The sequence below is a fragment of the Cydia pomonella genome, chromosome 6 (assembly GCF_033807575.1).
Source record: "Cydia pomonella isolate Wapato2018A chromosome 6, ilCydPomo1, whole genome shotgun sequence".
Taxonomy (NCBI): Eukaryota; Metazoa; Arthropoda; class Insecta; order Lepidoptera; family Tortricidae; genus Cydia; species Cydia pomonella.
The window spans coordinates 14663518-14678795 of record NC_084708.1 but is presented as its reverse complement, the minus strand read 5'-3'; the positions used below and the strand labels follow the sequence as shown (position 1 = coordinate 14678795).

At 35.9% G+C, this 15278-nt stretch overlaps 1 protein-coding gene across 1 annotated transcript in view; it reads left to right on the top strand.

The window, feature by feature from the left end:
- The first annotated feature begins 2864 nt into the window (after nt 1–2864).
- The window catches only part of LOC133519063 (semaphorin-1A-like), a 160627-nt gene continuing 148213 nt past the window's right edge, over nt 2865–15278 (top strand). Inside the window, exon 1 of the mRNA XM_061852955.1 lies at nt 2865–3019. The gene's annotated coding sequence lies outside the window, so the exon portion shown is untranslated. The remainder of the gene's footprint in view (nt 3020–15278) is intronic.

The window sequence follows — 15278 nt, the reverse complement described above, 5'->3', positions numbered from 1 at the left end:
GAGAGGAAATCAACAATTTTCAGTTTTTGACATTATATTGGCATTATAATTATACTACGGTAATTAATTATAGCATGAAACCAAAACTCAATCGCTCTATCTGCGTATTTTGTGATAAATTTGCATGATAATTTTGGAGATTTATTTGGTAAATATTTTAGGTTACGCAGAACAAAATGGTGGAAATGAAATACGGTTATGTGAACTGATATAACTCCAATTTAATGCGGTGAGCGTATAATAGGTTCACATGTGTTCTGTTAGAATGCTGTTACCTATATAAAGTCCCACATTTGTACCACTACAGAGCCAATGTCTATAAATTTATTCTAATGTGAACTAATGTACAGCTTTAAGATGTAGTTTAGGTCAATTGTGTATCATCGTATAATTCTTTCAATATACTGAAATTTTAGAGATCCTTTCTTCTTCCACCGGTTCTCGCTCTTATTTTCCAAGGTTTGTTATTCATTTTCAGAAATTTTTGCACGCGACGTAATATAAACACACAGCTTGTGGGATAAGTGTAATAGAATATCACATTCACATTCATTTTCAGCTTACAGCAAATTAGAGTAGTACTTGTGGACAAATAAACTGCTATTGATGTTAATGGACAACACATATAATCCTTTTAACAGCCTACAGTGCACATGCGAACCATTTAAACACTTCTGTACAGCTAGTAAAAAAAGGTTATTTTAATGATCACAAACAAGTCCTACTACAGCTACTAGCTGTATAACAGTCTCAAACAAGTAAACATAACAGCTTTTGGCTTTATAAATGACCATGTGTGTTCTATTAAAATGCTAGCTCTACAACATCGTACAAGTAGGCTGTTAAACAGCGGTTGCCGTATCTCTACCCTCCTATAATGCTCTTAGTCAGACGGCTGACTAAAGGATAGTTGTTAGAGTATTATAACACCAACAGTCGTATAAAAGTATAACTCTACCCTCCTATAAGTCCCTTAGACAGGTATAGGTGTTATTAATCGCAATAATGCAGCTTATACATCACGAGTGAACTGTAATAATGCTTCAAGTACACCTGGGAACTAAATGTGTACTCTTAAATGGAGTAAAATGCTACTTGGGTAGTGAAACTGACTGATCAACATCCTATGTACACACATGTTGGATAAATAAATAATTTTGTATTTTGCTTTATCTTCAGCTGTTTCTGTATTTATATACCTTTCTACATACAAATAGATCAATCTCTGCGATACGGCTGCAAAACGAACTTTTTTACGTGTGTACCTATCTGCGAGTGCGGGCAGCGAGCCACGGCTCTATTCGCGAATAGCTGAAATATCTGCCGAATACAAACGTCCCGATTCGAAGAATGAGATATAACTATAAGTTCTGGTTTAGATAAGTTCTCGTTTAGATATCGTTTGTATGTCGCATAATTGACAAAAGCAACTCGATTCTGACAACCAATGTCACGTTGACGTTAGAAATATCGTAGATAGATCTTATTGGGATCACAGTGGAATCGAAATAAACGTAAATTTAGACATGTTGTTTAGTTATCAATCTTTTAAAGATCTTTCCAAGATATTAAACATGTCTTAATCATTCTTCGAATCGGGCCGTAACACTGTCGCTTGTTTTCATATTCTGGCTATAATGGTTGTACTTATTTCAATAATATTGTGTTTTGTGTGGAATTCTACCAGGATTTAATAGAGTAAAACATTATTTGTCGCAAACAGCAAAACGATACGGATATTCATTTGTTAGTAAAACGACAAAATAAAAAAACACAGACAAAAAGTAACAGTCAATAGCTAGTGGTATTAGGTTTAAAACCTGCTTCGTTTATATGTTCTAACAAATATAAGTTCGGATAAAGGTATATATATATACCCATGATGCAGATAATGGCCGGCTGTATTAAAACATGTATTGTCTGTTCAAGCTCAAAACAGGGCAGAAAAGTTGGGTGGTTTTTCACCTTTTTTTTATCTTATCGACGGAAAAAACAGCAAACAGGATACACATTACGTCTTAGTTATTTAATTATATAACATAATGTGGCGCTGACTTAATTTTGAGTTCCAAGGTCTTATTAAGCTAATGGGTTTTTCACAACTGGTTATAACAACGCCATTATGGAGTGAAAAGTGGGTAACAAAATACGTTCGGTTTACTCTGGGATGTTATAAAATTTGTCTGTTTGCCTTTTAAGTATATCTACATGTTGAAAAACAAAGTGTATGCACGCTTGCGCTAGCTAATATACAGCATCATTGGCCACATCAACTGTTGTAGATGCTTGTTGCGGCGCGGTGTCGGCGGTGACGACCTGTCTGACCTAGTGGGTAGTGTCCAAAGTAAATTAATAATGAATTATGTTTAGGGAAAAAACAAAAGTAGTCAAATTTGCTACAAATTTCTACATTACATACCCATTATTGTAATATTGAAATATTGATTTCTAATACTTTTAGATTCATATTCGTTAATTCATACTACTATAGAAATTAAATATCATGTTTTTTCTGCAAACATGCGATAGATATTTAATAATGTCACCAAACAGAAAGTCACTTTATGTTGCCATGAACTTTGCGCAAGGGCGGGCGGTCGTAGAAACCGCCCGCCTAGTGTCGCGCCGGCCGCCCCACGCGACGCACGTACTCATGACGTTATAGAATAAATACTCATCGTGAACGTTACCGATACCGCTACTGGCGAGTACGTTAACCGTCTCTGTAAACGCAGAAATTGTTTAATAACCTGGCCGGACTTTCCAATTAATATTTCAGCATTGACATTCGACTTAATGAATGTTTATGACTGCTAACTTTTCTGATGCCGGTATGAGTGAAGAATTGGAACAAAACTCATAAGTGTTTAGAAATTGATGTGGTTAATAGTTTCTGTTGGAAACACAATTATACTTTTAGGTGTAGGTGTAAAAGCTGAAGTTAAAGTTTCGGACTACTTGACGAATTATTTGACATTGTTTGTGAAAAACATATCACTTACGAGACTAGCGATTAAAGGTAGGTGTTAACTTAATTATATTTATGTATTTACGTACTATTTTCTTATTTAACTCAGAACGTTGGTGTTTTAATTTGTTAATGACCAATTTCCCGCGTGGTGCCTGAATGAATGGAAATTTACCATACCTACTTCGATAACGATAGTTGCAATATTATTAGGTATGGTACCATCGTGGTCATATAAGTTAAGCTAACCTGCGTAACCTTTACAACGTTTGAAAAATGTTTTTCTAATGTGAACTCCTTGCATCATAGTAACTGTATACTTAATTGGTAACTGAACTATGTACCTCCATAAAAAAAAATGCATGCTCATTGAGTTTGGACTAGTTAGAATCTTCTCGATGAGTAAATTGTACGAATAAAAACCACGGCTGTCCATAGTATTTTTTCTAGACAAAATAATAAATTCCAGTCGAAATAATTCGCATGTGTTTTATAAGTCTATACCTACAAAATACTTGATGAGAGGGGACTTACTACATTTTCTAAAAAACCCTTTCCTCAACTAAGTGAGGAAGAACCCTTTTAGGCGACCCCGCTTGAATGCCCTAGGTGGTTCAAGTACCTTTAGTGTCCCCCTTTCCCTCGTGTTTATTTTAGGCTATGCAAACCAGCGACCACGCCAAAAACTGTTAAAAATGTTTCATTAAAACCGCGGATTAAAACTGACGCAACCTCCAGAGTAAACGTTATTGCTTGACATATTCAAATGCCAAAGCTTTGATAACCGTCCTTTAAGGGTATCTACTAAATAATTAATATACCTACGCTGAAGACATTAAATTTGTGTATATTTCCATTGTTAGCAATCCCAGCTATAAACAACTAATGTTGCCAGTTATTGATACCTCCAGCGGGCCGCCTTAGGGAAATTGAAAAACAACCAGAGTTCGCCCCGGGACGCGAACGTAAACATAAATCTAACCTAAAGTTAATGAACAACCAATACAAACGTCTTCGATATTCAAACTAATAGTACATCATAGTTAAGCAAAATAAATTAACCGTGGGTAGTATTATCCTCATTTCATTTTATGCTAATATATATTTTGCTTTTAACCTTAGATAAGGATCCGTAATAAATGGATTAATGCAAAGTTTAGTATGTAAGTGATTAGGATTCACTCGTTTACGTTTTGGATTATAAATCATTAACATAAGTATCGGGACATGTAATTATCAAACTTTTCTTAACAACTGATTTCCAAATTTCTCTCAATTTAACTAGTACATATGAGATATTTAAGTACCACTACACTAACATAATATGAAGTCAATAAAATAACAACTCTGGATACTTATAATTATAACAGGTACCTATCTAATGTTTATGAAAATGCACATATCTGAGTATGTACCAAAATACTTTAAGTGAGAATATTGTAATATTCTATGAAGTGGTACATTTAGTACCTATCTATAATACTATAGATAGGTACTAAAACACTTTACGATATATACATACGTATATATCGTAGTGCACGTCTGTTTTCTTATAAATCGTTTCGTTGCATGAATCACAATACGAAAGTTTTGTTATGATAACGTTAGTGCTTCTTTCAACAAGCAACTTGCTCCGTAAGATACACAACTCATATAATATAATATATTTATATTATATGTGCTAATAAAACCTACATATATGTATAACTCCGGCAACTGCGACTCTAGAGATAAACATATTACGTTAGGTCATATTGACATACCCGCTGCTCCGGACAGCACTCTTGTATCTTTTTATTGCTTCATAAGAAAATGTTATACCAAGTAAAATATATGATGTCTTCTTGTCACTCTTTTGGTGTTCCAATAGTTATTTAATTTACAAGGGGGCAAAGTTGTTGTTTAACCGCTCATGCTAACATTGATACCCGAGCAAGAGAGAGATTCCAAAATGGTTCTAGAAGTGGAATCATGCTCCTTGCGAGCGTTTCGAGGCACGATGGCTAAACAAATCTTGCCTCCGAGTTAAACGCAATTTTTTTCACGACACCAGCGCGAGGAAAATATTAACTATGAAATACCAAAAAAATCAAACCGAATGATAAATAATAAATCATCATTTAAAAGTCAATTCTACCAGCTAACATAAGGAAACGACTCAAAATTTTCATCTGATTACTTTTCTCATTTGTTTTAAAACAATCAAGGGGGGGGGGGGGGTTAGGTTAGTGTGGTGAAAAAATACTTACCTAATTCTGTGGTTTACAATTTGGCAAACTTCAAATATTCATAACTTTATTATCTTACTGCATCTCAATAAAAAGGATTCTACCTATAATAATGGTAGGAGAATATCCAAGAAAGATCAAGGCCTATTTTTATAGGTAGCTTTTCTGTAAATGAATATAAAATAAATATCTCGTTCTGTTACTTAACACAGTTACAGACGTTTAAAATAAAATAAAATTATAATCGATAGTATTACAATTTACCTAATTGAGATTTAAAATTATTACTTCAAAAACTGATAAGAAAGTAGCATTTTATCCACAAGAGTGCTAAGTAATCTGATGCAAAATTTTAGTTATTTCCTCTTATTGGCTGGTATAATTTACTTTTAAGTGGTGATGATTTGTAATATATTACAGTTAATATTTTCGTCGCGTTGGTATGGTGAATAAATGTTTTGGAGTAAAGTTTGTTTAACCCTCGTTCTTTGAAACCCTCACAACGCTTAAGATACCTCGCTACGCTCGTGACTCATTTTTATTTCGCTTACTCGGGTGTCAATACTCGTATTAGCACGAGTGAATTAATGAAAAGTAAAGTCGTTTAACCATATCCAGTTTACATTTATGTCCTTTAACTGAACCGCGTTTAAACGATTGAACTATGTATTTATTAAGGTGCGTCTAATCTTTCATGTCTTTATCGCCCTAAGTAATAACACGTACAAGTTGGTTAGACGTTAGTGTATCTACACAGCTAGTGTTTGTAGTATTAGTAGAAGCAGTTTTGTAGGTCACCCTCACCCGTAGCCGCGGCCGCCGCAGCTCTCCACCACTTTACAGCACGCGGTCAGCTTTCTGATTACTCGTTGTCTAATTGATTTTGTATTGGACCACGAGCATTTTAGAATTAAGGTTTCTAGCACGAAGCGCTCAGATTTTACAAATAAAACGGGGCAAATGAAGATAGTTCTGAACCTGTAGTTTTCTTTTAAAACTGGGGCGCTTCTGAAATAAATAAGCATACCCGACGTGTCGTCAGGTAGCTTGTAGAGTTCCTTTTTTGGATGTTTTCCTTTATACGCGCTTCAAAATTGCACTTCGTCCTAAATTTTATCTAGGTCGACGAAATAGATTAAACATGGTAGTTCATCAAGAGTTCACGTTAGTTTATCAAATGAAATATTTGATTCAACAATTTTATGAGATAATAATCGCTGGTTTGGCGTTTTTAGAATTGTCTCGATGAGTATTAGTTGTCTGTGGAAAGAAAAGTATAGTCAGCGATAAAATGTATATTTCGGTTTATATGTAATACTTTAAAAATGTATCGTGTTTTTACAAAATTTATGGATAAATTGAGTTACTTTTCAAGTATGTCATATATTTAAACCCAACGATTGTTGCCACAAAATAGTTACAGTGAACCGTTAACACAGCCTGGCCTGACATGGGCTCTAGAAAATAGCAAGACCGACCTCAATTTTCCAGCGCCGGGAGCACGTTGCTTAATACTTGATTAGTTAATTAACCGTTATGCCTAAAAGTCTACATGAATGAAGCCAGGTATCCGAATACAATTTCAGTTAAACCTATAGGTACGCCTCCCCAAGAAATCTCTTCACAAAGCATGAAGGCTATGCAAGCCAAATGTAATTTGAGTATTTAGGAGTAAGTTTGTAAGCTGAAAAGACTTGAAGGGAGTGAACTCATTACAAATCGTCAAGAGCTATATTAAATTATTCGTGTATGAGGTATAATGAGTACCCGTGTCCATTTCCGTTCAGTAACAGCTTCCTTCCACGGCGCGGCCCCTTACGTAAAGCTCCGTGCCGCGCGCTGCACGATGCTCGATTATCTATGCATGAGTTTTTATTCCTAAGGACTAAAAAGTAACAATACTAAACCGGTTTCAAACCCGACCGCCGGTAGAGAAAGACAGACGTTTCTGTTTCTTTGTGGTTCACTGATCTGATCATGTAGGAACTACGTAGCCTCGTAGCTTCCACGGGTGAGAAGGAGAAGCAAGATTGTTTTTCTTTTTTACGGGCGACGGGAACCGAAGTTAGCCGAGCGTGGCCGCAGCGCCTGCGTTGCTTACTACGATCCAAGTGACGTTTTTATTTTTGTGACGCGAATCCATTGATTGTTGGGTGACCATTGTGTAAATTTGAATGCGGTATTTTGTGTTAACTATCAAATATAGGGGTGTCTAACTGTTCTATTGTCTTCATAATTAAACTTTTCAATACCTACTTGTCAACTCGTGTTTGAATAAACCTAATTATAAGACAATAAAAAAGAAGGAAGTGCCGGCAAGTTTGCTTATAAGGAGCGGCGCTGTGGCAGTTACTGCTTTCTTAACATTTAATCATTGTTAAGTGTGATAATGTGATGGAGCAAACTGAACTCTTTGTTCGAGGCGTTTAACGAGATTGAAAGTAGGTGAGTGCTGAACTGATTCTCGTAGGAATAAGGCTGAGTGCGCAACCGCGGTGAAGGTCCCGCTACCATTGAACGTGAAGGTAAAGTCCAATTAAATTAATTTCATAACAGCGCAAAGCTTTTAAATTATTCACATTTGTCTTAAAAGTAATTACCACGAGCAACACTACAGTAAACTACCTCTGTTAAAATGATCTTGAACGTTGAAAGGGTTTAATTTAAAGGTATTTTGATATATAGAAAAGGTTTGCTGTCAGAATTTTAATACCTAATTCGTACCCTATTTATCATATAGTTAACTGGGTAGTTACGATAATGTTATACAAACTTGTTTAATGCTCGTGACATAACCCTATCTATGTAATTAGTACCGGCTACTGCCAAGTTATAATTACCTATGCACATACAATACATACATCTCAATATTCTCAATATTAGGTAACAATGTATGAAAAAGCAAAAAAAAATCGCGATTTTGGGGTTGGTCCCTTAATAGAAGTAGCTCAGTTCAGCGAGTAGAATCGAGCCCTGCATTTAAAGCCCTATGATGGGAGTCACCCGGCAGGTATAGCCGAGGGATTTGACCAGCGAAATTCAAATCAGAAATATACAGACTTATTGAGGTAAAACATCAAAACCCGCGCGATTGTCAAATCTACTGTCGCAAGTTTCGCGTGGCACGTCATATTTTTGGTTCTTTTCTAATTTCCTGGCTTTAGGCGCCCTCTGACGCGAGAAACTCACACAGTTGCCTAAAATTCAGCGACCAGAATTTCTCATTTTGTTTCGCCCTTAGGTCCTTGGTGGAAAGCGTCTCTCTTTGTCTTATCTTAAGAGATCTGCACATCATCAATAGGCCGGGCTGTGAGTTTGTTTGCCACTTCCTCCTCCTCTTCTCGCCGCTTTTCGAGCTTTCATGTTGCAACGAAGTTTGTTGGCGTTAATTCTTTGGCAATTTGGTTAGAGGTTTACTTACAGAGCAAAGATTATAGTTAAATCCTTAATGCGACTGCTGTCTTAATGCTATTGAGCCCTTTTCAAGAGCGAAAATATGAATCAATTTGATTTCATTATGAGTGCGTCGCACTCCCACACCATTTAAAATGTCTCGGTGTCACAGTGCTTCCGCCTTGAACATTAATTGAATCTTTCACCATCTCACCTGACGTACTACTTCATTTACTTACTTATTAAACAATTTGAACACCGCAAAGGTTGCGGGTCAAGCTCAACGAGTATTTAACAAAAGTTCAGTGGAGTAGGTTGAGAACAGTACTCAATGTGTGACAATGTTTTACTGCAAATTAAAACGTTAAACATAGGTATTGGTGAAAGACGTCAACGTGTACCGAGTACATACACGTTGACGTCGTTATATGTATTGAACGTAATCAGTAAAACCACGACATGCTTCTCAGTTGTAAAGATTCATTTTCACATCGTATCAGACTGCCGGTAAGTTGGAGAAGTGAAGATGCTCAAGTACCTAAATCAAACGGTATGTCGTTGTGCAACATCAAAGTTGAACAATATATTTGAGTTACATAAGCACGTGCGGAGCAGCTTTCCCGCGGGGTCAGACGACAGGATCGCGGCCCGGAGTAAATCTCAGCCGCGATGAACTCGGGATACGTCTGACTTATGCTAACGAGTAATCCGTGCACCTAATGCCCGCCCATCCATCGGCTTTGCCTTACTTTCATTATTAAGGTATAAACTCTAACGTTCGTCCATAAGGCGCGTATATATATATTTCTTTTTTTTTACTATCAAAATATTGAACATATTATACGACATAATATATTCTAAAGAAAATATATTTGCCTGTTATATATCTCTTATACTCGTACTTTACAACTGTTCCAGCAGGAAATCTGTTCCTCTTTTATAAACAATAGCTCATATGACATGACCGAATACAGGTAGGTCAGCAATTAAATGAAATCAGATCACAGCAAATGCCGAGATAATGCCAAAAATAGCAATAGGTATGTATGTATTCATAAATAGATCTCTTGTGAAGAAAACTATTTTAATATATTTTTTGGTATGCGATAAGTTGGAATACTTGAAATGTCGAGCGAAAGGCTCAATATTAATGATACTTGGTCGCCTTGGGGTTTACACCTTAAGGTTTAAACTCCAACCTCTAAAGTTACGTGAACATTTCGCTGACTAATGAGATATGTAACGTAGACTACAGTTTGTTAAACGGGAGTTTCTAATGACGGTCAGCATTAATTTGGTCGCGTTTTCCGGCCTTTATTACGTTGTTTCAGAGTACTACGTGCTGCGAATTAGTTACATAATTCATCAAATTCATCTGTGAATTTGACTCGCGGGTAGGCAACTAGGTAAATGTCAAGAAGTTCGGTGCTCCGCAATTCGAAACTTTACAAATGAAGCAAATTGAAATTATAAGTTTTCATTTGTTTGGAGTTATATGTATGTCGTGAATACGTCTGAATAAGGTATACATAAATATTACAGCAACGATAATAAACTAGTGGCTGTGTGGGCTGTACAACCCGCAAACCCCCATGGCAATGGCACCGCCATTTAAAAAAAAAAAAAAATTTTGAATCGACATATATTTTAATTTTTAGCTTGTGCGTAGACTGGTTACATTACCTATTAGCTATTTGTAATTTCTACTTAAACATAAAATTAGTCTTGCCTGAGCACTGTAATAAGTAATAGGATATATTTAATTATTGTTTAACAAAATATTTGTCATATTCGTCCGAAAGTATTCTTTCCATTCTTTGTCACTTTCTGGAATTAAATTCCGTAAGTAGGCCACGGAGGCGTCGTATTTGACAAGTCTAAATGTCATTACTAATGTTTCTTAGGAAGCCAGACAAGCGACACTCGCCGAATATTCAATTGGATCTTCGTTTGCTTCTCACGGTTAAACATTCTAATTTAACAAAAAATGTTTGAGGTTAGGTTAGACAGCAATTTTATATTCCAAGGATGAACCCTATCTTACCGTTGTTCGGCTTCGTTCACAACATTCCTCATTACCAAAACATGCCAATCTAATTCATCAATTGATGGCTTAATAAACAAACACAGGAAGTCATTTGACTGTGTAAACAGGAAAGCTAATATTACTTGTGTTTGGAAACTTGTCTTATTTGTCTATGGGACGAGGGGTGGATAAAAATCTATTTCAGCAGCAGTGTTGAATTTTCATAGAACCACCACAGGATGGGAATGTATTGTATTTTCTAGTTACATTTTATTAAAGCTTATTTCAATTAAATGATCTACACTTCGCCATTTTTATAAACCTGTTTTAATTTTCCAACCGTAACCGAGCTCTATTTGCAATTATGCAACCTAAATCCTATTGATTGGCTTTTTAGACTATGTGTACAAAATAAAGGTGGGTCAGGGAGTTAAAATAGCACAAACTGACCGACCAGCCATTATTGGAATATTGTGATTCAGTTCAATCAATTCTCATTTCATGCTTAGACTGCTGAAATAGATTGAACCAATTATAAGAGCGTTTAGTTCTGAAATTAATTGATGTCAATTTGTATCAATTGCATAGGTATAAGAAGTGTGTCACAGTTGGTCGACTATATTGCTATTCAGAGAACTCTCAAAATTATAATGTTCAATGTATGTCTATGTAGTGAATTCTTACCTTTACCTATATAAAGCCAAAAAAAAAGCCAAGTCAATAAAAATAAGCCAAGTGAATAAAGCCAGAGCTCAACGAGGGTGGGAGGGGGTTAGGGTCGGCAACGCGCATGTAACTCCTCTGGAGTTGCAGGCGTACATAGGCTACGGATACTGCTTACCATCAGGCAGGCCGTGTGCTTGTTTGCCACCGACGTAGTATAAAAAAAAAAAAATATAAAGTTTTACTAAGCGTTGACTCGGCTGCTTTCTTAAAATGATTAAATTAATACAATGTGTAATGTAACGTGTAAGATGATAAAGTAGCCAAGGGGCACACAAATACATTTTTTTAGGAAGAAATATACCTATGCGGAATTAACTTTAAAGAATAGGTACCTAAATCTGGCTAAGTCTAAATGTCCGCCATCGCATAAAGCCAAAGCTAAGCTTACCATAACTGCGAAATCCTTGCGACGACGCGACACGACATGTCAGAGAAAATCCTGATGAATTGCAACCCTACTTCCACTCATTGATTTCCATTAGTCCTTATATTTTGCTCGATGCTGATACTGCTGATATTGTTTTGCCAGATTTTATAAAGTATATTTTCGTATCAGATGATTTTTGAAAAATGAAACGTTTGTTATTATGTATTATGTTATGTATCTACACTATACACCGTGGGCTGGTAAACCCCGACAGATTTTAAAGGTGTATTCTTGACCGCATTTAGAGCCTAAAATTTCATACAAAGTCTTCAAAGTAAATCGGTCTTGTTTTAGAGATAATGACAATTCTTATGAAAATTTCTTCTGTAAGAACTTAGTGAAAAACCACTATTTGGCTGCAACTTGGTTTAAACATACCTACTGACAGACAGTAAAGTTCACTCGCAATTTGTTACCTGTTAATAAAAATAAAAATAAAAACTTGATCGTTGTAATTTTTTTTTCGCCAAGATATAAAAAGAAATAATATATATATGTCGTATGCATAAAATACAAAATTGTTTTTTTTTGCGCCAAAAAATGCCGGATTTGACAACACACATATAGCATTTTTTGCTCCTTATGATCTCTTATCAGGATTGCGTGAATAAATCTATCGGGCTTTATCAGACTATAGTACGCTGAAAAGCATAGGTTCAGAACATGGAGGTAGTTACTAAAACGAGATAAAACAGCTCTTATATTACCACAGTTATGGTATCACTAATGTAGCTTATTAATATTAACTAAAATGGAACTTAAACTCAACCGGGACAAATGCAATGCAACTAATGGATTATTGAGTCTATTTAGTTTTATTTTTTAAACAACGTGAATTTCAAGAGCTCTCGTCAAGTCGAATAAAAGCCTGAGCTACTTACTTGGAAATAAAAGGTAACATAGAGGGTGTCCTAGCCAGTCGTATTCGAGAAATACGAAATAAATACAATAATCCCTTATTGCATATACCCCGACTGACCTTATCTACTTTTTACTCTATGTGTGTAAAATTTTAAAGCAGATCAAAAAGACAAAGAACGGGAAGTTCAAATTAAAATTTGTATTTTTCCAAGTATGCAGCATGCATACCTGAAGATTTATTTTGTTATTTTAGATTGGAAGTTATATAATGATATATAACATCGGACAACATAATAAAACACTATCTATACTATCATGTTGTACCTGTTCCAGGATGTTATATATCGTTATACATATAACAGCCACTTTGGGAGCACCAGAAGTCATTGTAAATTGGGGTAAATATAGTTTTCCAAATTTAAAAAGTGACGAACCATCGCTCAAGGGCAATAAAAGCAGGTTATATTTATGAGGTAATGCCCATCAGCAAAAATAAATACATATAGAATAAAATTGTAACTATACACAAAAATAAATACAAAAATGCCGGATAACGCGAGGAAGAAAAGAAAGAGAGTTTACAGTTCTACTATTCCCCAGTTATTTTCAATAAAAATTGTATTGTGAATATGGAAATAGTCGTTAAATTGCATCTACAGCAGAAAAGCTAGTTCCTTAATACTTTAATAGAAGTTTCTCTTATCAAGACAAGATTAAATGCATTATCCTTTCTCTAAAGCGACTTGAACACGCCACTGAAAAGAACTTAAATAAGAGAATACGAATAAACCGACGCAAAGTCAGAGACAAAAGTTGCGAAACTCAATAATATAATGACAGTTCTTAGTTATCTTCCGAGGCCGTGCTTAAGTAATCGCAGTCAGGCTCGACGCATTACTTCAGGATTATTTAACGTTACGTGGCTGCTGAGATCAGCATTGAAGGGAAACGTTATCTCAAGGCAATACTTAAAGTGCACTTAAATCGACCGGGATATAAACCGTGATTACCTTTTATATTGTTTTTATTGAGCTCCCGATATTTCGACGCAGTTACATGCATCTTGTTCACGGGTTCACGGGTCGAATTACCTGTGAACAAGATGCATGTAACTGCGTCGAAATATCGGGAGGTCAATAAAAACAATATAAAAGGTAATCACGGTTTATATCCCGGTCGATTTAAGTGTAGTGAAACTAACCGTGAATAATTCAAAACTGTTAATACTTAAAATGGTCCGTGAAATAGATGTAAGTTTCCTTAGCTTTATCGATGATATGAAATCGAATGTTGGCTATGTATTTTTCTTGACATTATATATTATGATGTCATTGTAAGTGTTGTATTGACTTCTTGAAAGAGCTTGTGCATTTGAGCCCTAGGTACTTACAGAAAAAAAAGACTTTTTACGTATATACTATACACGTGCCAACACTCATGTTAAACCAAAAAGTTGAGATGTAATAATATGTATTATCTATTTTTTAAACCCTCGTCGCATTGCTATTTGCTAACTAGACTCTTATTTTTTGGAACGTTGGGTATATAAAGCAAAGTGTACTTCGGATGAGGCTAGTTAGTTCAGATTTTCGGGATATCGACAACTAATAAATCATTTCGTTCGCGTAAAAAACGCACGCGTAACTTGCGCCCTTCTCCCGGACTAGCACGTACACCTATTGCAATTAAAGCAACATGACTACGACGAACGTAACAATAGAGACCACTTTCATTGCATCAGCCGAGATACAAAAGAAACTGGACAAGTGCGAGTCGGACTCGCCCACCGAGGGTTCCGTACTTTTTAGTATTTGTTGTTATAGCGGCAACAGGAATACATAATCTGTGAAAATTTCAACTGTCTAGCTATCACGGTTCATGAGATACAGCCTGGTGACAGAAGGACAGACAGCGGAGTCTTAGTAATAGGGTCCTGTATTACCCTTTGGCTACGGAACCCTAACAAAATCTGCCCAAGTGCGAGTCGGACTCGCGCTAGAAGGGTTCCGCACCATTATCTATAACAACGAAAAAAAACATGTCTGTCGTATGGGAGCCCCTTTAAATATTTATTTTATTCTGTTTTGTAGTATTCGTTGTTATAGCAGCAACAGAAATACATCATCTGTGAAAACTTCAACAGTCTAACTATCACTGTTCATTAGATACAGCCTGGTGACATACGGTCAGACAGACAGACGGACGGACAGCGGAGTCTTAGTAATAGGGTCCCGGTTTACCCCTTGAGTACGGAGCCCTAAAAATGCTATCGTATAACAAATACCCCTACTTACAATGATTAGAATAAGAGCTTTTGTTAAAGTAATCTGAGAGTAACTTTCTCGTGATGTTTGTTTTGTGTTACGATGATATGCGAAAACACTACTACTTTTTAAGTTCGGCAGTCAATATAAGGCGGTCGCAAGTTTCTTACTTAAGGCAATTCACTATTACTATGATTCCTGAACTATGTACCAACTTATGTTTTGCATGTAAACGACAATAGGAAAAGTTTTACAAGATGCACTTGCACAGTAGGTGTGGGGTGCAGGGAGCTAGATGTCGTTTAGAGTAAGTGGTCTCATCCAATTAAGAGCACGCCCGCTGGATTGCTTCCAGCGTTTTTGTAATTGTCCTTTTGTACTTCTT